At 48.7% G+C, this 22,778-nt stretch overlaps 1 long non-coding RNA gene across 7 annotated transcripts in view; it reads left to right on the forward strand.

The window, feature by feature from the left end:
• Positions 1-12,503: 12,503 nt before the first annotated feature.
• The window catches only part of LOC122238590, a 54,924-nt gene continuing 44,649 nt past the window's right edge, over positions 12,504-22,778 (forward strand). For 6 of the 7 annotated variants that reach the window (XR_006217569.1, XR_006217576.1, XR_006217571.1 and 3 more), the window contains exons 1-2: positions 12,504-12,785; positions 13,142-13,222. This is a non-coding gene — a long non-coding RNA (uncharacterized LOC122238590). The remainder of the gene's footprint in view (positions 12,786-13,141; positions 13,223-22,778) is intronic. The other variant, XR_006217568.1, reaches the window with a different exon arrangement.

Here is a 22,778-nt window from a genome sequence, read left to right on the forward strand (position 1 = left end):
AAGATAGGGGATTTTATCACCTCCATTTTACAGATAAGGAGACATTTCTCTGGATGGGCCACTGTGGGGCCAGGAGAATGCTCTTCATGGACCTCCAACTACAAAGACTGAAAATTTACCAAAGGCCTTAGCTGCTGCCTTCTGAAATCCATCAACTCGCAGTTTAAGGCCAGCTTCCCATGGGGTTGCTCCCATCCAATGACCAAACTCAGCAGAGATCCTAAGGTAGGCCCATTCCTGGAAAATAAGGGGATTCCTGTGACAGCTGAACTTGACTCAAGAGTTATCCCTGTGCCCTTGATGAACTTTCCTTCTATTGCTTAGTGGTATAAGATATTTTCTCCCAACCTCCCTTCCTTGCCTCTCTCATTCATTCCTCTCTCAGCTCCTGGCTGCCTTCCTCTTCCACATTTCCCAGTAACCCAGCAAGAAAAGGGAATTGAGTAAATAACTATAGGGCACAGGGAATCTAGAGGGATAATTTGGAGGGGGCAGATGCAAGAGTTCTGAACGTTTTTTGTGTCAAGTTCCCCTTTGGCAGTCTGGCAAAACCTATGTAACCATTCTCAGCATAATGTTTTAAAATGCATAAAATGAAATATGTAGGATTACAAAGGAAACCAATTATATTGTAATACAGTTTTTAAACTATTTTAATGTGATATAGTAATATATGTGCTTCTTTATTAATGCTTTAAATAAGATCTAGCAGTAGGTTGATACCTCACATAATTTTGAAGCAGTGAAGAGCATGAATGATATTTCAAAATATCTACGATACTGTAATATGATACAAAAATATAAGTGATTTTTATTGGTGACAAAGCCATTGTTATGGCTAATGTGACTGGTTTGTTGCTACTATCATAATGGAAGGAAATGCTAAATTTCAGCTAGAGATTAGTGAAAATAATATAATATTTTTTCCCGTGCAAGTTTAGTGACTCCACACTGAGGACACCTGAGTAAGAGGGTCAGGGCAGAGCTACAGAAAGGAAGACCCAGCTCTCTCCCCAGACCCTATGACCCCTGTCTGGTTCAGCCATTTGGTGGTGGGTGAAGACTCTTGTCCCTGAGTTGTATCTTCCTTCTCTCTTTCTCCCTGGCTCTCTCAGTTTCTCTTTTTCTCTGTCTCTCTCTGCCACACACCTCCCATATCTGTTTCTCTGTTTCTCTTATTTCTCTCTTATTCTTTGTCTTTCTGTCTTCTTGTGAATACAGTTCCGTCTTTCTTCATTCAGAATCTTCTTTGTGGTTTTTCTGTGTGTCTGCCTCTCTTTCTGCCCCACCTCTCTCTCTACCTTTGTCTGTGTTTGTGTTTCTCTCTTTGATGCCGTAATTCGTCACTGAGGGGACAGGGCAGATTCAAAGATTTCTGTAACCTGAGCCCAGTGAGGCAAAGAGAATTCTAATTCTAGGGTCATTGAGAGCTACAAGAGGGAGTACCCCTGCGCTTATAACTCTAGCCAGGGAGGCACAGGGGTTCCTTCCCCACTCCCTCTTCCATTTTCAACCTTCTTCTTTTTCTTCTTCTTTTTTTTCTAAAGAGACTTTCTTTCTTTCTTTTTTTTTTTTAATGTTTATTTTTGAGAGAGACAGAGACAGAGCGTGAGTGGGGGAGGGGCAGAGAGAGAAGGAGACACAGAATCTGAAGCAGGATCCAGGCTCTGAGCTGTCAGCACAGAGGCAGATTCTGGGCTCAAATTCACAAATTGTGAGATCATTACCTGAGCTGAAGTCGGACGCTTAACCGACTAAACCACCCAGGCACCCCATATTCTCAATCTTCTTAAGGACAGAAACAGGTCAAGACAGAGATGAGTAAAAATGAAGGTAGTGAATGGAAACATTCCAAGCTCTGGAAGATAAGGGCTGAAACCTTTGTGACCCTGAACTTGGATACAGTGGATCTTTCTCCACACTCCCAACAATCCAGATGTTGAGGCTGCCTTCTGCCCTCCTCATGCCTGGGGAGAGAAGGGGAGAGTACTGACCAGGTCTGGTGTGCAGGCACGTGGACTCAGAGGTTGAGCCTGCAGCAGATGTCTGCCCTGGCCCCTGGGTGGATGGGCAGAAGGGAGCTCATTGGGCTCAAGGATGGGGAGCACAGAGTTCTGGGATTGATCTTTTCTCTGAATATTTAAGAGTGGGTTAGAGCAGCCAAGTCATCTGTTCCCCTGGGGGGTGTATGCCTCCCAAGATGATTTAGACGAGGGGAGGGCTATTGGTCTGAGAAAATGGGGACAGAGAGTAGTCACGGAAGGCACCCTAGGGAAAAAGGGTGAGGCGAATGGTAGTGTGGGAAGTGAACCAGTTCTTAGGAGTGAGATGGAGACTGCGTGGGTGGCTAGTGTCGCCTGGAGGGGCTGCTTCTCTGGGAGGCTGTTGTGGGTCCCTGCTCTTTAGCCAGACCTCTTTTATCCTCACTATCCAAGAGGTTTGCCTACAGCGAGATGAGCCATACCAGGCTGAGCTAGGGAACTCACTTTCCTCCAAGGGCTTCCATGGCTGGGGATCTGGGCTGAGCTGCCATTCCCTTTTGGGGTACTGCCTGTGACTCCTTCAGGGCCTGGTGGGCTCAGGGTAATAGGAAAGGACTCTCTCCAAACCTTAACCCTGAAGTCCTACCAGTTCACCCAGGCAAGAGAGACCCCATTATTAACCATCACCATCTGATCTGCCTGCTCTGGTTTAACCCAAATGACAATGGCAGGGCTCATTGTGACCCAATATATACATGGAACCACAGTTAAAAAATAAAGTATATGCCAGAAACCAAAAAGAATGAACAGGTTTTCCAATGTTTCATCTCTCAAAAGATCTTACAACCTACAATAACCCTTCTGTGTTGGTCACAAACCTCAGTTGTCTGGGCTTCTCCCTCATCTATACCCCATCTCCTCAAAGTCCTCCCCTTGGCCAGTACAGGCTTTCTCTTGCTCTTGCTCTTTATTGTGTGGTTTGATTCAGCCTCTCTAGCATTTTTCAGGGAAGGAGTAAGAATAAATGTGACTAACATGTGGGGCAAAAGATGTACCGGTGAGCAGAGGAAGGACAGAACCAAGCAGTGGGGATTGTGGAAGGAATATTCCACTACCCCTTTCCATGTCTCTCTTTGCTCTTCCACCTTCCCACCCAAATCATAGACCACTGCAACCACAATCACTCAGGGAGCCATTTTGTTCACCAGAAGGGGATGGTATGATGCAGGAAGTAAGAGCCGTCTCCAAAGTACAATCTTGATCCACCTTTACCTGCTATGTGACCTGAGCAAGTTACTTAGTCTCTCTGTGCCTTGGTTTCCTTTTCTGCAAGGAAAAGAGATGGTAATAGGGCCTACTTTACAGGGTTGTCATAGAGATTAATCTATGGGAATACTTGGGTACGTGGAAAGGGCTTGATGCCCTGTAAGTGCTCGATAAATGTTTCCCATTCCTTGTTTCAATTTTTGCCAGTCACTTCCACAGTGACTCTGGATTCAAACCAGCTTACCTGTTATGCCCTCACTCTGGTACATCCAGGGTCTTGTTTTATTCAATCATCTCATGGCATCTTATTGCCAAATTAGACCACGTTGCTCTCATTGTTTCCACCATCTCCCAGTTGTCATCTTGTGGGTTCCACCACTTCTGTTACTCCTCATCCAATATCCTGGCACTCTGCTCTCCTGATCACCTCTGCTGTCTCCAGGGGCCTCCTGGGCACATTTCTTCCCCTGCTTTCCCTCTCTGGGTGGGTAGAGGGCACATGCACCACCCACACTGTGTCCTAATGAGATGGGCCAGTTGGAGTGGACATGGACTTTGAAGAGCATGTTTCTTGCAGGAAGGAAAACTCCATTCAATGATTTCATTTATTTCTCATATTTTTATTGAGCACCTCTTCCGGGGCAACCACTGCTCAATGGTTTAGAGATATAACAATAAGCAAAAACAGACTATGGAGAGCTTGGTCTGCTAGGGGAATGAGACATTTACCAAAGAACCCCCAAATAAATGTGTAGAGTAATTACAAGCCAAAACAAGTGTTCCAAAGGGAAGCAGTATAAGAATATATAACAGAGGAAGCTGACCTGGCCTGGGGGTTCTGGGAAAGCTTCTCCCAGAAGCTGTGCTTAGGCTGAGATCAGAAAGATGGGTAGGAGTTCCTTGGGGGTGGGAGGGGGAGTATCCTAGGCCAAGGAACCACAAGAGCAAAAGTCCTGAGGTGGGAGCAAATCTAGTAATAGAGACAGAGCAAAGAGATGGGAGTTTGGGGCCAGCTGAGATTGAGGGGCCTAGGGGCCAGGCCATATAGACCCTTGTCCTTGGTTGGGATTTGGTCTCCATTCCAAGAAGAGTACAAGTATGGGGTTATAGGTTCAGACTTGGATTTTAGGAAGATGGCTGCATGGAGCATGGTTAGGATCAGCACAGCTCTCCCCACCCCCTAATTTCTTTGGCTTGGGGACTGTGCCATCTTCCCCACCCACAATCCCCTCCTTTAGCTTCCCTCCATGAAACCCCTCCCATTGCCCTTCTCACATTTTTGTGAGGATGAGGTCATCATGGGGGAGGGGAAGTATTTCCAGAACTCTAAGCCTCCTTTATCCTGAAGGGCTGGGGCAGCCCTGGGAGTGGGGTGGGAGGAACAAACACAGCTTACCTCCCTTCCCCCCATCTAGAGCCCCAACTAGCGCCCTGTCTCCTTCCATCCCAGGCTGTTGTGGAACACTAAGCTGTATGTATAAGAAGATATTTTTATGCAGTTTTATATTTTATGAAGGGCATTTATGATTCTTGCCACTACCACTGACTCCCCTTGGGGCCTTGGGCAGACTACCTCCACTTTAGGTCTCAGTTTACCTGTGCAAGATTAATGGAAAGGAATCTAATGTTCAGCATGGTGACTGTAGTTAACATTACTGTATTATATACTTGGAATTTGTAAGAGAGTAGATCTTAAATGTTCTCACCACACACACACACAGACTGGTAACTCTGTGAGGTGATTGATGTGTTAACTAACTTCGTTGTGGTAATTGTTTCACAATATACATATAAGTCAAATCATCAAGTTGTATACTTTAAATTCATGCAATTTACTTATCAGTTATACCTCAATAAAGTGAAAACAATGTTTAGTTCGTAGGCAGCACTGTCCAACAGAACTTAATTACAGATGCACATGTTCTGTATCTATGCTGTCCAACATGGTAGCCGCTAGCTACATATGGTCATTAAGACATTGAATTGTGGCTTTGAAAGGCGAGCTAGAAGAGCTGAATTAGTTTATTTTTTTTAATTTAATTTAATTTTATTTTATTTTATTTTTATTTTATTTTTAATGTATACTTAAATAGCCACATGTAGCTAGTGGCTACCATACTGGACAGCACAGGCAAATCTTAAACTTTTATGAGAATTTGACAGTCATAGACTTCATCTTAGAAAAATATCCACACACTCTATCATAGATGGGCCCCTCCAGTCCCATTTGTGTATCCCAGGCAAGCAGAGCCAACTGTCTGGGGCTCAGGTTCCTCATCTACTCTGCCCCTCTTTCTGCCTTTGCCTGGAAGTAGAATGACTGGGATGACCCCAGGAACGAGCAGACCACAGTTTTATACCAAGATTTCTGCCCCCAGGCTGGTGCACTCCCCACACATCTTTTTTTTTTTTAATTTAATTTTTTATTTTTTAAAATTTACATCCAAATTAGTTAGCATATAGTGCAACAATGATTTCAGGAGTAGATTCCTTAGTGCCCCTTACCCATTTAGCCCATCCCCCCTCCCACAACCCCTCCAGTAACCCTCAGTTTGTTCTCCATATTTATGAGTCTCTTCTGTTTTGTCCCCCTCCCTGTTTTTATATTATTTTTGTTTCCCTTCCCTTAGGTTCATCTGTTTTGTCTCTTAAAGTCCTCATATGAGTGAAGTCATATGATTTTTGTCTTTCTCTGACTGACTAATTTCACTTAGCATAATACCCTCCAGTTCCATCCATGTAGTTGCAAATGGCAAGATTTCATTCTTTTTGATTGCCGAGTCATATTCCATTGTGTATATATACCACATCTTCTTTATCCATTCATCCATCGATGGACATTTGGGCTCTTTCCATACTTTGGCTATTGTTGATAGTGCTGCTATAAACATGGGGGTGCATGTGTCCCTTTGAAACAGCACACCTGTATACCTTGGATAAATACCTAGTAGAGCAATTGCTGGGTTGTAGGGTAGTTCTATTTTTAGTTTTTTGAGGAACTTCCTTACTGTTTTCCAGAGTGGCTGCACCAGCTTGCATTCCCATCCCCACACATCTAAAGAAAGGCAAGGTGGTGGATGAAGGCTAGGGTACAGGGGGGGCATGAGGGACATTCAGTCTTTTTTCTCAGTCTTGACCTGACTTCCTCCTGCCCTGCTTCCCAGAAAGCCACCCGAATGCCACTGGGCTGGTTCCTCTTGGGGCACAGAGCTCCAATGGAATGTGAGGCTGTACTCTGGAGATGGGATTGTGTCATGGGCCTGCAGTGTTTATAAATTGGAGGATTTGAAGTAGTCAGAGGGTGAAGACCTACGCCAAGAGGGGGTGCCCCTTGGCCCCAGTCTAGCCCCTCTTGGCCTCCTTGCACTAGAAAAGGGAGTGATTATTGTGTGCTGTTCTGGACCTTCTACCTGAACTTCTACCTTTCACCTGTTTCTGCCTCCTCCTGGCCCCAGCACCAGCACTCACTCCTGATTTTTTACTGTTTTTCCAGATCAGCTGAGAGTCAGACACTGCCCCCATTCAGGAATATGGAGGTCTGAGGGGGCTCAGAGAAGCTCACTCCCAGCCCTGCATGGATGCGTGTGTCCACTCAGTGCAGGGAGGGAATATTGTTCTCCCTTGTCCTGCTGGATCCAGCCACTCCTCCTCAGAAAACTCCCTACATAGATCCATTTACAGGGGACCACCTTCACTAGGACTTGACTTTCTACCCTCTGCCCTCCTATCCCTCCTTGCTGCTCTTGCCCACCCTCTCCTCCCTTATCTCTCAGATGTCCACCCCTTTGCCCCCATCTGGAAAAAAATAGTTGGTCAGTTCCTGCCCCCCATAGAGTCTCTATTTCTTTGGTTTCAGCAGCTGTGCTGGACTGGTCAGACTCAGGCTCTGGGACTGACCCTGGTGTGGGGCACATAGAGGGAGACAAATCTCCGAACCCTCTTGTCTTAGGCCCTCTAGAAGCAGAGCTTGTGGCCAGGATTCAAGTGAAAGCCCAGGGGGCTAAGGATGAGGAAGAGGGAAATATGTGCACAGAAGACACAAAGCAAGGTGGTGCAATGCCTTACTGTCTTGACTTGCTTCACATGGGCCACAGAAAGACACTGCAGTTTGCTTGGCCAGAGTGTGTGCACTCAGCATGCGGTGGGACTCCTCTAGAAGGCTGTAAGGAGGAAGCACACCTTACAGTAGCCCATAGCTTCTACCCACAACCTATCCCCATGGGGCAAGGTTCACAGCAAGCTTCTGGGTTCTGTCAACCAACCCTTGGTGGCATTCAGAAACCACAATGAAGTGTGGCCTTTCGTCTAAGCCTGAAGGTGGGGGGCAATGTCAGAGAGAGTAGGGAGGTAGTCAAGTCATTCGAGAAGAAAGGTTTCCATCTCAATATGGTCCAGCCCTCGTGCCACTGAGATCCATTCACGCCCTTGCATTATATCTGACTTCCCTACTACAACTTGGGGCCTCCGGTTTTGTCCAAGAGAACAAAGCTGTCATTACTTTTTCTGCAGAAAGGGAGGTACAGTCCACTGTAAACAAAGCCCCTTCAAGGTAATGCTAGCTGTGATCCCAAGGAAGATAAAGACAGGAGGGTTAATGAAGCAAGCCTTAGTCCCCACTACTGTAGCTGGTCCTGATTCCGTAACTGATCTTGTCTCCCTCCTTCTCTTATCCTCAGTTAACCCTCTGCAGATCTAAACTACTTGCCAGATGAGATTATATGGGCTTTCATCCTTGGGAGCACTGATCCCTTGGTTGCCTTCCCTTTGGGGATTGTCACTGTTGAAGTTGTCCATCGTCAATTACAACTGGGTGGGAGTTTCTAAGAGATGTCCAGTGAAACTCCTGGCAGGGTTCAGACACAGCCTTCCCTGCCCTTATTGCATCGATATGTATTCTATCTACTGCTCTTATTCCTCCTGGCAATCAGGATCAATGGCTTGACCAATCCAGCAATGAATGTCCTTTTTTTGCTGTTGGTCCCCTGGCATAAAGAGCAGTCACAGCTTCCAGTTTAGTATGAATGTTACTCTGTTCCCTGGTACAGTTGCCACTGCATGGGAACTAGGACCCTTAACAAGCAGAGCCTAAAGTTTTGGGAACAAGAAGCAAAAACTGTGTAGATCTGAGAGTGAGATGGGCCACTTGCACTTCCACATTGATTATGGGACCTGTAATTTCCAGGTATAGGGGACAAAGTGCTATCAAACAAATGCCATGTCCAGAAGTTCTGGGCCCAAACCCACACGTGTCATGTTTCTGCCAGCAACTTCTGAGCATTCCACAGGCTGCTCCACTGTTCTGCCAGGCCCACTGCTTCTGGGTGATGAGGTACAACTTAGTAAGACCAATGTATCTGTTGAATTTACCACCATCTCATTACCTCATAGCATATGCAAAAATTAATGCAAAATGGATCAAAATCTAAATGTAAGAGCTGATGATGTTTAAGTCTTAGGTGACCTCATTATTGTACCTTCCTTATAGAAGCACTGTGGACAAGGAAGACAAACTCAAACCCCAAGCACACACTGGTTCTAGTAAGGACAAATAACTGTCCCCTCCAGGGTAGAAGGAAGGGATTCAGTGCAAGCCATGTGCCACCAGGGACTAGGCTGGTCTGCTGAGGAAGAGAACCACACTAGGTGTTCAGCATGGGGCTTGTTGTAGGCAGGTTGAGCCCTCAGAGTGGTAGGACGAGCTCAGCCTTAGTGAGGGGAGCCCATGCTGTTGGACCCATACATGACCCCCATTCCTGGCACCATGACCATTCTAATCAAAAGCTATTGTGCAGACATTTGAGGTGGACAGGAAAAGATTCACTCACCTCATGAATCATTGTGTCTGCTTTGTTGACAGCCACCTGGCATTTCTATCTCCTTTCCTATCTCATTCCTATTCTCCTGCTCTGCAGGGTGTTTGAGACCCAGAAGTTTGCACGCTTGGTGCCCACTTCCAAAAGTCTGTCCATCTGTCTTTCCGTAGCCCTCTTTCTCAGTGATCTTGGTTTTGTTCTTTCTAGGCTCCTGACCAATGAGCCAAGCGATTCACAACTTCCCATGAGTCAGGGAATATCCACATCTCAGACCACGTCTTCTTCTACATGAAGCTGATAACCAAATGTACTGCTCAGAGTTTTTTGCGCACTGGATAGTACTTCCCCTGACCACTGTCTTTTGGTGTCACCCCTCAGAGGGCCATAATATGACATCAGTCCACCTCAGACTCTCACCACCATATCACACTGACCATCTGTGGGTCCCTTCCTTGTCATTGGGTGATCACAGGAACTCTGAGAAGCCACACAAGCTTTATGACCCAATATCCCCCTCCACTCCTATCTGCCTGTGACTTCCTCTCTATTCCTGACTATTGGGAAGTGGTCCCTCACCCCTCTGGCCTCCAATTTCACTTCATACCCTTGTTGAACCAGGCCAGCAGGGAGATGGGGTGCTACTTCCTCCTGGGCCTTGGGGGTAGGGTGCTGCCTTCCCAATACCTTAGCATCCTCACAGCAGTAACAATATGATAACAACATCAACAATAGCTCCTGCGCATGAGATGCTCCTCGTGTGCCCCACAATGTGCTAATAGTCAGGGCCAAGACTAGAGCAAAAAGAACGAGGAGCTTAGGACACAAATTTTAAGAAGATCTCAGTGTCATACAAGTCCCAAATCCTTTAAATTTTGGGTTCCAGGCATTTGATTTTGTCTAGTCTTGACCCTACTAATAAACTCATGGCATAGATTGTCTTCTTTCATTCTCATAAGTAAATACTGTTACCCCCCATTTTACAGATGAGGTAACTGACTAGGAGGTTCATTTGACAAAGTCACTCTGTTGGCAACTGGCACAGCCATGTTTTTCTGACTTTAAGGCCTAAGCTCTTAGCCTCTCAGCTGTATTAGCCCATCTTAGCCTGGCCTGAGCCCTGCGGGAAGCTCCCTGAGGGTGATCCTCCAGAAGAATCGAAATCCCACTCAGACGTGGGCCACAGGACCAGGTTGCACTGATGCAGGAAGGCTGCATCCGAGGACCTAGGGGAGAGTCCAACAGGATCAGTCAAGAGGATCTTTGGCTTCACGCAGGATAGAAGTCAAACGTGAGCCAGAGAAAGTGAAAACAGAGTTTGCTGAATAGCATGAGTGAGGAAAATAGCAGACAGAGTGTCTAGGAGGCTTGGAAAGGAGATAGGAATGAGTTTTGTCGTTGCTTGGGGCCATAGGGGGTTATACTGAAAAAAGATCTAGGGTATGTGTTTCTTCAGGAGTCCATGGTAGGGTCCAATCAAAGGCGGGTGTCAGGTGAACAATAGGTGTTATTTCATAAGTTACTGAAGAAGGTAGGGGTATTGATGCCAGCATCAGCTGAGGTTTGTTTGAAGGTAATGTCCTGGAACATGTTTGGGATCTGGCTCTTCTTAGATGTTATCAGGTGTTTGGGGCCTAGGACAAAACTCAGAGAAAGATTAACTTTCTTTCTTCCCCCACCCCTTGAAGTGGGAACATAGCTTCTTCGGCTTATTCACAGGCAAAATATGAAACATGAGTAAATGGGGCCTAGAGGAAAAACAGCAGAGATGCAACCTTTCTGCCGCGGAGTGCCTTCAGCTTCCTTACTTCAGTACCACGCCTTTTCTCAGAGCTGGCAAAGCAGAAACACGTTTTGTGCAGGCAACCAGAGGAGGGGGCTGCGCCAGAATGGGCAGGAAGGGGGCGCTTTCCCGAGCATGTCCACTAGATGGCTCCCCAACACCGAGTCACTGAGCTCGGGTGACCGAGTGGGCGGCCCCCCAGTGGAGATTTCGCAGAGCAAGGCCCTCCCCTCTCCTCTGGCCAGCCTTCCCAGGACCCGGGGTTGAGGGTCCCGACCCAGATATGAGCCTCGGCCGTCCTCCCGAGCTCTGCCCACCGACCCAGGTTTCAAACCCTCCTCTGCTCTCCCCACCCTCCGAATCCTCCAGGGGATGATGGACTCAGGGCGCGGAGGCTTCCCGGGGCACACGGGAGAGCATCTTCTCAATTTCCTCTACGAATTGAGTCGTGCCCAGCGCCTCCCAGTGCCTCCACAGCACTGCCTCTTGCCTCCGTTCCCTTCCTGAATTCCCCAGGCCCTCCCTGTCACTCCCACCCTCTCAGCTTCTGCCAGTCTTCTGAGGCAGGGACCATTAAGGCCGTTTCCACAGATTTGGTGATGCAAATACATGCAAATATATGCAAATCGCCATGTAAAGGAGGCTTGCCACTGTGGTTCTAAGTGGCTGTCACAGCTTCTCTGACACCTGTTCTGAAAGACAGCTGCCCTGCCCCCCTCCTGCTCAGGAATCTATCTGATATTTACCCCCCTTTCTCTTCCAAAACTCTGGCTTCTGGTCCCCTTTCCTTCAGGGACCCTGGCTGGACACTTGGAGTCTTCTCTCCAAACTCTCTAGAGAGGGCAGGGAGGGAACCACATTTTATTGTGCACAGACTTTGGCCTCTGAAAATTACACCATTTCCTGGCTGTGTGGCCTTGGAAAAACAGCTAAACTTCTCTGAGCCTCAGTTTCATCAGCAGCAGAATGGGAATAATGATAGTATTCACCTCATAAGGTTGTTGTAAAGATTCCACTCAATACTACACGTAAAGTGCTTAGCACAGTACCTTTGAAGAACATAGGAAGTGCATTGGCTATTAACAATGTGATTATCATTGACCTTGCTGGTCATCGTATTCTGAGGGCTTGGGCTTTAAGACAGGTATGCAGATGGGCAGAGTTCTGGCATGCGCACATGGGGACTCATCCTTGTGCATGCATGTGCATACACGCGTGCACAGCTGACAGCCTCACGCACTGGCAGGGCACATGCTCGGGTACACACACATTCAGAAACACACACAGGAGGAGGCTGTGGGAGGTGGAATCTGAGTCATCGAGACCAGAGCTGTGGGTGGTGCTTTTGTCCTGATTTCCGGGGCTCCACGCTCCATTTCGAACAAGGAAATGTATGGGGGATGGCACAGCCAAGCCTCCAACTGAAGCTAGTTGTGTGGGCCCTTTCTTGCATCAGCCCCCTCCCCAGCTGGTCCCAACCCAGCTCTGTGTCATCTAGGCTTCTCTTTTCTCTGACCTTAATGCCACTAAGTCCCCACAGGTGGGGCTGGGCAGGCACACTGGGTCCTTGACGTCATAGCACAAGCCCTGGATGACATCATAGAGCAGGTGCTGCCTGCTCCCTGGAGCATGCCCTAGGAGCTTGGTAAGTGTAGTGGGGAAGGAGGTTTGGGGGAGGTAACATATGGTGGTAGTTAAGAGCCCGTAATTGGGAAGGAGACAGACCCAAGTTCAATTAAGTCCTGGTTCTGCGTGACCTTTGGTAGTTTCCTTAAGCTCTTTGGATCTCAATTTCTTCACCAGTAGAATGAGGTCAGTCATACCTAACTCAGAGGGTTTTTGTATCTTTTCAATGAGATAATGCACATAAACATGTACTTTATTCAGTGCTGCATGTACTGAATGTTCATATGTGGCTGTCATTGTGGATGATGCTTATTGAAGGTGAGAGCAGATTTTCTGGGCAGACCCACCCCTAGCAGTTTTATCTATTTCCTGTAGAGCTGCCCCTCCTCCCACACCACTCAGGCCAGGAGGGAAGAAGAGGGCAGTGCTGCCTGGTACATGGGGTCTCAGAGGGCCACGTCCTAGGTTTGACATGGGTGGAGATATCATGCATGTGTCTCGGGAGACAGGTTCAGCCAGCTTTTTTTCTCTCACTGGGAGATACTGGTCAAGATGGGACAGAGTCTTGAAAGTTCTTTCTTTAGAAAGAAAGACACTACCATTTACTGTATACCTACGATGTGCCAGGTACCATGCTGGGTGCTATTCCACGTGAGCTCTTTTTACCTTCCCAGCAGTCCTGTGAAGTAGCTCCTGGCATCCCCAGTGCATGAGACAAGGAGAAAATGAGCGACTTTCCCAAGGACACAGAGTGGGTAAGCAGAGGAACTGGGATGCAGACAGACTCCCATTCCATGCTCTCTGTCTCACCACATCAGTGGTTTTAACTGATTCAGGTGGACTCCCTGAACATGGCATTAGGGAGTATCAGTTCCCTGAATGTGCAGGGGGAAGGTTCTCTATTTCTTGGGTCAGTCTCTTGAGAGCCTTGTGGGCAATGGCAGAGATGGTGTGAACTAGTTAATATACTGGAAGTGTCCCCAGGTGTCATGCACTTGGCTCCCAGCCAGTGGTTATATGACATCAGGGAAGGGACACAGGTGTATGGGACACAGGTGCATGGAGGTAGGGGGTGGCGTAGGGGCAGCCTAGACACCTGCTGAAGGCTCAGTCCTATGCCAGTGGGTAGCTGGGTGGGGAGGGGGAAGCAGCAGATGGACAGGGTCGGGGTGGGGGCAGGGATGCTGAGTCGGCTCTGAAGCCCAAGGTGACTCGAGAATCTGCCAGGAAGAGACAAATGTGAAGGAGAAGAAAGGAAGGGAGGGGAGGGGAGCTGTAGTGGAGGAGAAACTGAGGCAGCCCAGAAGGAAAATGGGGTCAGGGCAGATGATAGAAAAGGGTTTGCAGGGTCTGGGGCAAGATGACACAAGTTCTTAACCGAACTCTAATGGCAAGAATTGTTCTTTAGTTTCCTCAGCTACAAACCAGAGTACAAATAGTGCGTGTACCCCAAGAACCTCTAGTTCTCCACCACTAGAACCTAAACTTCATTTTGGCCTAGCTGCCAAGGAACGAGCCACAGGGAACTTAGTTACTATTGGGCCCAGGAAGGGCCAACTTTGGAGGGCTCCAGGGGGTGGCTTCCCACCCCAGTCTAACCACATACTCATTTCTCCAAACAATGGTCACTTTTTCCTCTGGCCCCAGATTGATAGGCCTGCATAGTAGGCGCTCCAAGAACATTCACTGAAAAGATGAAATGAACAATTGGCTGGTACATTGGTCAACAATTGCACCTTAGCTGCTTTACTGTCAGCAAATAGTTCTGGAGCATCCACTTGTTCTTAGCAAAGAAGACCCAGTCCTCACCCTCAGGATCTAATAGATCAGTGAGTAAAGAGTCTAAGGTGGCAAAGAGTGTTAGCAGGGTGCCTTCAGAGGTGCTCCCAAACCAAGGCCAAGAGGAAAAGGTGGCCAACGTTTGGAGGAAAAAAAATATGTGTGGTTAGGCTGGGTTGGGGAGCCAGCCCCTGGAGCCTTCTGAAACAGGCCCTTCCCGGCCCCAACAGTGATTAAGGTCCTTGTGGCTGGTTACTCGGCAGCCAGGCCGGAAGAAAAAGCCCGTAATTAACAAGCTGGCACTCACACAACCACATGTCGGCACGCCCAAGTGCTGGGATAGCTGTCTGTCAGTTGTAGCTGCTGGTGGAATTTTTTAGACAGCTGGGCTCAAGCCGGGAAATGAATATAAGTTACATTTCTATGCATCGTTGTTCGTGGTGGTAAAAAAAATTAATCAGTGACATAGCTGTGACACATACTCATTTAAGAGTCTACAGAGAAATGTTCATTTGTCAGAGGCAGCAAAGAAGAGATTATGTGTCAGCCGGGGAGGGGTGAAATATTTATACAATGGCTAATAAACACCGGTGTGTAAGGGGGTCAATTGATTGTGTCAGTGGCCACATGACAAATACACCATTGAGCAGCCATGGGTACTACCCCTGTGCCCGGGGGCTCCATTCTGATGACAAATATACAACGTGTTACTGTTAATGCTCCCCACCGACCACTGGCTCGGCCCTCTTTGCCGTCTGGGCAACCGCAGATTACTAGGAAGCAGAAATCCCATGGAAGCTGCCTACCCCCAAATTCATTAAGTTGAACTTGAAGTTGGTAAATTACTCCCCAAATACCAAAACAGCTGCAAAAAAACCATTTCTTTGTGTATGTGCTGTTTTTTAAAACTTCATGTTTCTGAATTTCAGAAGGCCCAGAAAATGATTGGTCTTTTTCCCTGTCTCTACCAAGACCATATACCAGCACTCCGATGCAGACCTCACTCTGCCCCATCCCCTCATGGGCACAGTGGTCTTTCTGGGCCTAGACCCCCACCTGCCATTGCCTAAAGGGATAGCAGTCGGATCAAGACATTTGTCATTCCCAGGGAGGAAGCCCTTGACTCTCACTTCCCCGTATGGACTTGTGAGAATGGCCATCAAGTTTTTCAGAAGGGGACGGACATCCTATCAGCAATGAACACTACTAGTTTTTGAGCCCCAATCACATACCAGGCTCTGTGTCAAGCACTCTACATACATTATTTCACTGAGCCTTATACAACCCTTGAGGTAGGTCCAGCTGTATAGCAAGAAAACCAAAACTCAGTTTGTCTAAGGCTCCCAGTTACGTGGTTGGAGGTGGGACTCCAAGCAGGTAGGACTCTGGAGCATAGCCTTCTCCATCCTGGCTTGCCTGTTCCACCATTGTTGGAGCTGTGTGTCTCATGGTTAACACCTGAAACTCTTTTCTTTTTTAAGTTTACTGATTTATTTTGGGAGAGAGAGCAAGCGAGCACGAGTGGGGAAGGGCCGAGGGAGAGGATCCCAAGCAGGTTCCATGCTGTCTGTGAAGAGCCCAACATGGGGCTGGATCCCATGAACCATGAGATCATGACCTGAGCTGAGATCAGTAGTTGGATGCTTAACTGACTGAGCCACCCAGGTGCCCCTAACACCTGAAAATCTTAATCCTCGTGTTGAAACAATTCAGATTCTAAGGGATTAATTTATAACCCAGAAGATTGTAAACTTGTGGAGGCAGAGGCTGTGTCCCAAGCTCTTTGCTCACTGCATTCACTCCAGAAAAACTTGGCTATTCTCCTTTCTTAACTGGGGAGGGTAGAGCCACTCCCAATCCCTAAAATGCTCCAACCATCTTGGCTGAGAACTATGGGACTTGTTCCCACCCCTGTCCCCGTGACTGAGAGAGGCCCCCTCCTCTCTTGTGCACCTGCTCCCAGCCTAGAACCTGCTGCCAGATGCTGTACTGCCCCTATCGTTCCTGTGAGGGCATCCAGCATCCAACATCGTCATTTGATTTGGAATGCGATGACACCCTGAGAAAACAGTTGCAGATGAAATTTCACACATATCTGTGAATGTGGAGATTATAGATAAGCACACGTTGCAGCTTGTTTTTACTTTTAAAAATGAGATTCCTTCCTTACAAAGTGGTATTCCACTTTAGATTTCCCACTGTGGAACTGTTAATAATAATAATATTAATGATAGTGATCATAATACAAGTTGTGTTTATTGAGCATTTATTATATGCTAAGTGCTTTGTGTGTTCTTTTGTATAATCCTCACAATCCCATTTTACAAATGAGAAAAACAGAGAAATTAAGTAATTTGCCCACAGACACACATAACTAGTAGGAGGTGGGATTTGAACCTAGGTGTACCATCTGCAGGGCCTCTGGACTCTTATCCATTAAGGCCTGAGTTCTCTCGTATTGCACTGTAGTGACCCCACCCAGCCCAGCCCCTGACTTTAGCCATGTTGAAGTACTCTAGCTCCACAGTTGGTCTTGTTTTCTTTGCACCTGGGCCTTTGCAAATGCTGTTCCCATTGTCTAAAATGCCCTCCCTTCTATTTGCTCTCAGCTGGGTACTCCTTGGGGACCACTGTGGAGAAGCTTTGGCTCTCACGTCTTACCCTATCCACAAACCATCCCCCTACCCTGGCCTCCAAAGTCTCCCCCAAGCGCAGCCAAGGGTGCCCTAGAAGCCTGCCCTCCCATATTCCCACAGCCTGCAGGGCTGGCTCCAAGGGTCTAGGACAAAAGGTGACTGGGAAAGATCTTGCACAAGAGTGGACCACATTCCCAGTGCCAGACCCATCCTCCACATGGCCTCCACAGCATCCTTAACATAGTTCTGACCGGATCACTGCCCTGCCACATGCCCCTCTCAACACTGTACGAGCCTCATTTTTCCTCTCTCCTCCAGCCAAACTGTCTCACCTACGGGGTCCCTGAACAGGTGCTACTCTCTCTTGCCCTCGGCTCTTTCTGCTTGAAGCATGCTTCCTTCTTTCTCTGCTGCCTGACAGGTACTCATCTTTCAAGATTCATTTTGGTTTCCCTTTCCTCCAGGAAGCCTTCCCAGACTTCTTGAGCCTGAGCTAGCTCCTGCAGAGCAGGAGATTGGGATACTGCCCACTGTGGTATTCCTAATGCCAGGCATGGAGGAAAGCTTCAATGAATGTTTGTCAAATGAATGTCTGAATAAATGAGTGATCTGGGAGTGCAGAGAACCATAGAGAAGAGAGACCCCTAAGAATCCCAGACTCCAGGGGAGGAGATTCTGGAAGTTAAGGGTCTGAGGAGCCTCAGTTAAGCCAGGGAGAGCTTAAGGATGGGCTTCAATTTAGATTGTTCAAACAGACCAGCATTGTGCTCATGGATGTTAAAAGCTTTGTGGCCCCAGGAAAGTTACTTAAATTCTCTGAGCTTCGGCTACATCATCTGTAACATAGGGGCTAACGATATTACCAATATCATAAGGTTGTGTTGGGAATTAAATGGGATAAACAAGTCGTATATATGTTCTTGACAGCTACTGTTGTTGCTGCTGCTGTTGAGAGACTGACGAGGCAGAGGAGCTGAGAGGAGTGGCTGTATAAGCTACTCCAGGGTCCTGGGCAAGGGGACAATTAAGAGGAACCTGTATCTGGGGCCTGGTTTTGGCCCCCACAGGCTGTGTGACCTCGGACAAGATTCTTCCCTCTCTGAGTCTTGGTTTTCTCCTCTACAAAATAAGGACATTAATTTCCCTTCCAGTAACTACCCAATAGGATTACTGTGGGAGATCATATGAGATAATATACGTGAAAAAGCTTTGAAATGTGTTCAGGGCTGTATAAATGCAAGGGATTATGCTTATCTACAGGCAGTTTGTAGGGACTTAATTATTAGTCAGCATTTGCAGGCACCGAAGCTTTGGCGCAGCCCTGTAAATGTTCCCTTGGTAGCCCCTTGGTAGAGAAAGGGCCCGATGGAGGAACTGAGGCTGGGTTGTCAGCATGTGTTCAGAGGCCCTTGGCAGTGGAGAGTAGGGTGGGAAGGTGGCACTGAATGGTACAGCACTGGTACCGTCCCCTTCCCCTGACAGGATCTGATCCCTGGTTCTAGGGCTTCTATCCACCCTTGCAGAGGTGGGAGTCTGCAGAGAGGGAGAGGAAACACCTTGGCTTCAGGTGTGAAGGGCTTCAGATGCTGCCAGGGGCGCCTCTTCTGGGTTTGCTCCTGGCAGCTCGACAGGCTGGAGGAGCTAGAGACAGGCAGCAGCTGGCAATGACTCGGCATTTGCTAGGCCTGACTGGCTGGTGAGGGAAAGGGGTGCCCGGCCTCCTGGTGTTTGCACACCCAGAGCTATGTTCTTTGGAGGGTGGAAAGGAGGTGGTCCCAGGTTTCCCAGATTGGCCTGCCCTCCAGAAGCTTAGAGCAAGCACAACTCTTCATCAGGGATAGGCAACCAAGCCTGAAAGGGCCCAGCCAGAGGAGTGCCCTAGCAGGGCATGGCCTGGGAGTGGATGGCTGTGGAGGAAGGGAATAAAAGATGGGTTGGAAAGCAAAGACCTGGCCCTGAGATGTCAGAAGTCATTCCTCTGAAGACAGGGAGGAAGGTCAATGGGAGGTTCTAAAACAGGAGGCATGGAGTCCCAGTGACATCCATTCATTTATTTACTCATCCAAAATATATCTTGAGAACCTACTATGTAGCTGAAGATAGAGCAGTAAATAAGAGGGAGCTATCCCGACCTTGTGGAGTTTAGTCTTGCAAAAGAGACGGATATCAAGCATGCATATTCCCCAGGGGAAGTACGGGAGGCTTCAGAAGGGGAAACAAGAGGCTCCACCCAGCCTCCACAGTGGAAAGGCCTTTCCTGAGAAATGAGGTTCGAGCTGAGGCCAGAAAGAGCCAGCCAGAATGGGGGTGGATTCAGTTCAATTCGACAAATATTTATGGCTCATCTACTTTTGATGAACCAACACACCAAGTCTCTGTCCTCAAGGAGTTAGATTTTTGAAGGGAAAAGTGTCCCAGGAGGAAGGAACTGCATGTGTGTAGGCAAAGGCACAAGGGGCCCAGGATACCACAGGAGCCACCAGGAGCTTGGGTGCAGAGGGCAGAAGAGATGAGAGGCAAGGTGGGAACAGAAGACTCACCGTGGGCCATATAGTGCATTTGGAGATTGTCCCAAGGCAGTGAATGAGATGCTTAGATTTGTGTGCTTGAAAAGCCACTCTCAAGTATCCAGTGGCACCAGGGGCAGGTGAAAAATCACATGTAGGAGCTTCTGTCCCACGTTCCCTGCTATCAGGCCAGGTGTGAAGGCAGGGCAGGGTGTATGTAGGCTGCATGTCTAAACTGCTGTCAGACTGTGTCTGTCACTGACCCAGTGTGGGAGGGACTGAGTAAGTGCATCTGCCTAACGCCTCCTCACACCTTTATTAGCGTTGGTGAGCTAGCCGTGATCAACAATAATCCTCACGTGGGCCTGGCGCCTCTGTCCATTTGAGTTTCACAAGAGATCTGCCCAGGAAGCAGAGCCAGTATTCCTACTCCCATTTTACAGATAATGATATCAATAACAATAGCTGACATTATTGAGTGTTTAACTGTGTGATCATGTGCATATACTACCTCATTCATTAGCCTCAGGAACCACCTCCATTTTACAGAAGCATTTACAGAGAATTGCCCAAGAGCACACAGCTTGTAAAGAGCAGAGCTGAGACCAGAACCCTGTCCTCCTGATTGCCTGTCCCCGCCCCAGGCCATCCTGGCCTCTACTGTCTCCTTTCATTTCTCCTCTTGTTATGGGGATCTTCCTGAGCAGGCAGTAACCTGGTAGTGCTGGAACAGCCCCGCCTCCTGAGCTCAAATGGTGAGCTTCGTCCCTTCATACTCCTATCCCTACACCCTGTCTGCCCCCACCCCCACCCCCTTGCAGGCCAGGGCTCCTGAAATCCTGAGTCTCTGTGCCTGAAATCTGGCAGGCCCCAGCCCACAGCAAGCACTGGTGCTCTCCTAAATCTTTCCAGAGCAGAGACCCCTCCTGCTTTCATCTCAGAGCCTCACTTGGTCAGAACAGACAGGAGAGGCAGGATCGATGTGCAGAGAACTCAGTAATAATCCCCGCGCAGGCAGTCAGGCTTCTGTATAAAGACAGATTAAAAACTCATTGGGTTGAGATAAGGAAATAATTCAGCCAGTTGGCCACAGTGGGAAAGCCTGAGGCTGCAGGTGCTGGTGGTGGTACATGTGAGGGGGTGGCCTTGGGAAGCTGCACCTCCCCCACCTTCGCTGCACCCTCAGAGCCACCTTTGCTGCCTGCCTTGAAGCCAAAGCTGACAAATCCCAGTCCCCCAGGGAGCAATGAGGGGGAGGCAGGCTGGGGGAAGCCGAGAGCACAGTTGCTGCCTAGCTCCACACCCTGGTTTATTTCCTCCACAGCAGTGAAATTATTTTTCTCATTTATTTGTTTACTTGTGTGCTGTCTGTCTCCTCACCCAGACTATAAGCCCCACGAGGCCAGGGATCTGTTGGTCTTGCGTACTGCAGTGTCACCAGCACATAGTAGGGACTTCTTAATAACTGTTGAGTAAATGAACGCATGGGTTGGAATCCTGGCTCTTACCACGCACTTCTAGGTCTGTGATCTCGCTGGGCCTCCGTCCACTTGGCTGAAAAATGGGCCCAGTAGTATCCCCCAAAGATCTCAACCCAGCGCCTGGCTCCTATGAGGGTCTAGATGAGGATTGTTAAACTGATTAGAAAATTGAAAATGTGTCTGACACGTGAGGCGCCATCAGGGGGAGCCCTTGTGCAAGGCGCTCGGCTAGCTGCGCCCTCCGCTGGCTCCCGGGTGAGTGCAACCAAGGCCGCCCCCTAGTCTTCCGCCCCCACCTTTGGGGGGGTTACCTCCTCCCCACTCGGGCCCATTCACACGCCCACCCCAACTCCGGCGCGCGTGCCTGCTCCGGGGACGGTCTCCGCAGCCCTGTGTCCCCTCCCCCTCTCCCGTCCCAGACTCCTTCCGCCCACGCGGCCCCATATGCTGGAAGGGCCTCCCACTCCCCATCTGTCGAGCCACTTCCTCGCCGCCGTCCCCTCCTCCGGGAAGCTGGTCGTGATTGAGGGGTGGAGGAGGGCCGACGTCTCACGGAACAATCTCCTTCCACGCCCCACTCCCCCAACCACCAGGCTTTGCAAAAATGCCCTCTGCCTTGTGGGCACGAACGCCAGGGCCAACCTCTGATCCTGGAGTTGGGTTGTGCCAACTGATGCAAGTGAGAACCCTGTGTGTGCTGAATTCAGTCCTGTGGGCAAACGTGCCGAGGCGGAGAGTGGGAGGGCCTGGAAGGACACCCTAGTGTTAGGCGGGCTGACTGGTGGCCTGCTCCTCTGGCCCTGCAGCACGCAGGTGCCAGATCCCAGGGTCAAGCTCCCAGGCAGTCAACTCAGTGACCGGGGCAGGCACTTGGGAACGAGGGGACAGAGCCACAGTCACTAGGAGCGGACACACGGCCGAAGGAGCACGGTGTGGAGGAACACGGCTTCCTTTTCTCGCCTGAAGGACCGGTTTCTTTTCGCAGATTGATTATTGCTGTGTGTGTGTGTGTGTGTGTGTGTGTGTGTGTGTGTATGTGTGTGAGCGCGCGCGCGCGCACTTTCGGGTGTTCTTAGTTGGCTTTTTTTTTTAATGTACCTTGCTTGTCTAATGAATGTTTGATTGCACCTACATCCGGAGGCTGTTTTAATGAAAGGTGAAGGCTCCAAGAGGGAAATAAATAAAGGATCATTTCCCCATCCTCTGACCCCCCTCCTCGCCCAACAACAGCTCTGCATCCACAGCTGTCTTCTGGAGCCTATGCCCCCGTGAAAGTATTCTGTTCCTGTTTGAATGTTCCTATGTAAATGCTGCTGCTCTCCCGAGGAAATCACACCCTTCAAACGGTCACTCCCAGGGCTTTTATTAAGGGTGTGAGGGGGGAGATGAATGAGGGGACAGAAGCTCTCAGGGAGAGGAGGAAGCCTTCCTAGCTGGCCTGAAAGCTTAACTGCAGATTTGCTCACCCACTGGTTGAGCTCATGCCCACTGTGTGCCTGGCCTTTTGCTGAGAGCTATGGATCCAGAGAAAGCAGGCACAGGTTAGTACCAGTGTCATCAGTTCAATTCATCAACTGTTTGTTTAGCATCCCAGGACCACATTTTGACCCTGAGGAATTAAGTTCGGAGAGCTACAGTTTCCTCATCTGTAGAATGCAGCTGGGTGGCTCAGTCGGTTAAGCATCCGACTTTGTTTCTGATCATGATCTCATGTTTTGTGGATTTGGGTCCTGTGTTGGGCTCTGTGCTGACAGCTCAGAGCCTGGAGCCTGCTTCAGATTTTGTGTCTCCCTCTCTCTCTGCCCCTCCCCTACTCATGTTCTGTCTCTCTCTCTCTCTCTCTCTCAAACATAAACATTAAAAAATATTAAAATGAAGATGAAAATGAGATCGCAGGTGTAAAGTTCT

Source organism: Panthera tigris, chromosome A1 (genome assembly GCF_018350195.1).
Source record: "Panthera tigris isolate Pti1 chromosome A1, P.tigris_Pti1_mat1.1, whole genome shotgun sequence".
Taxonomy (NCBI): Eukaryota; Metazoa; Chordata; class Mammalia; order Carnivora; family Felidae; genus Panthera; species Panthera tigris.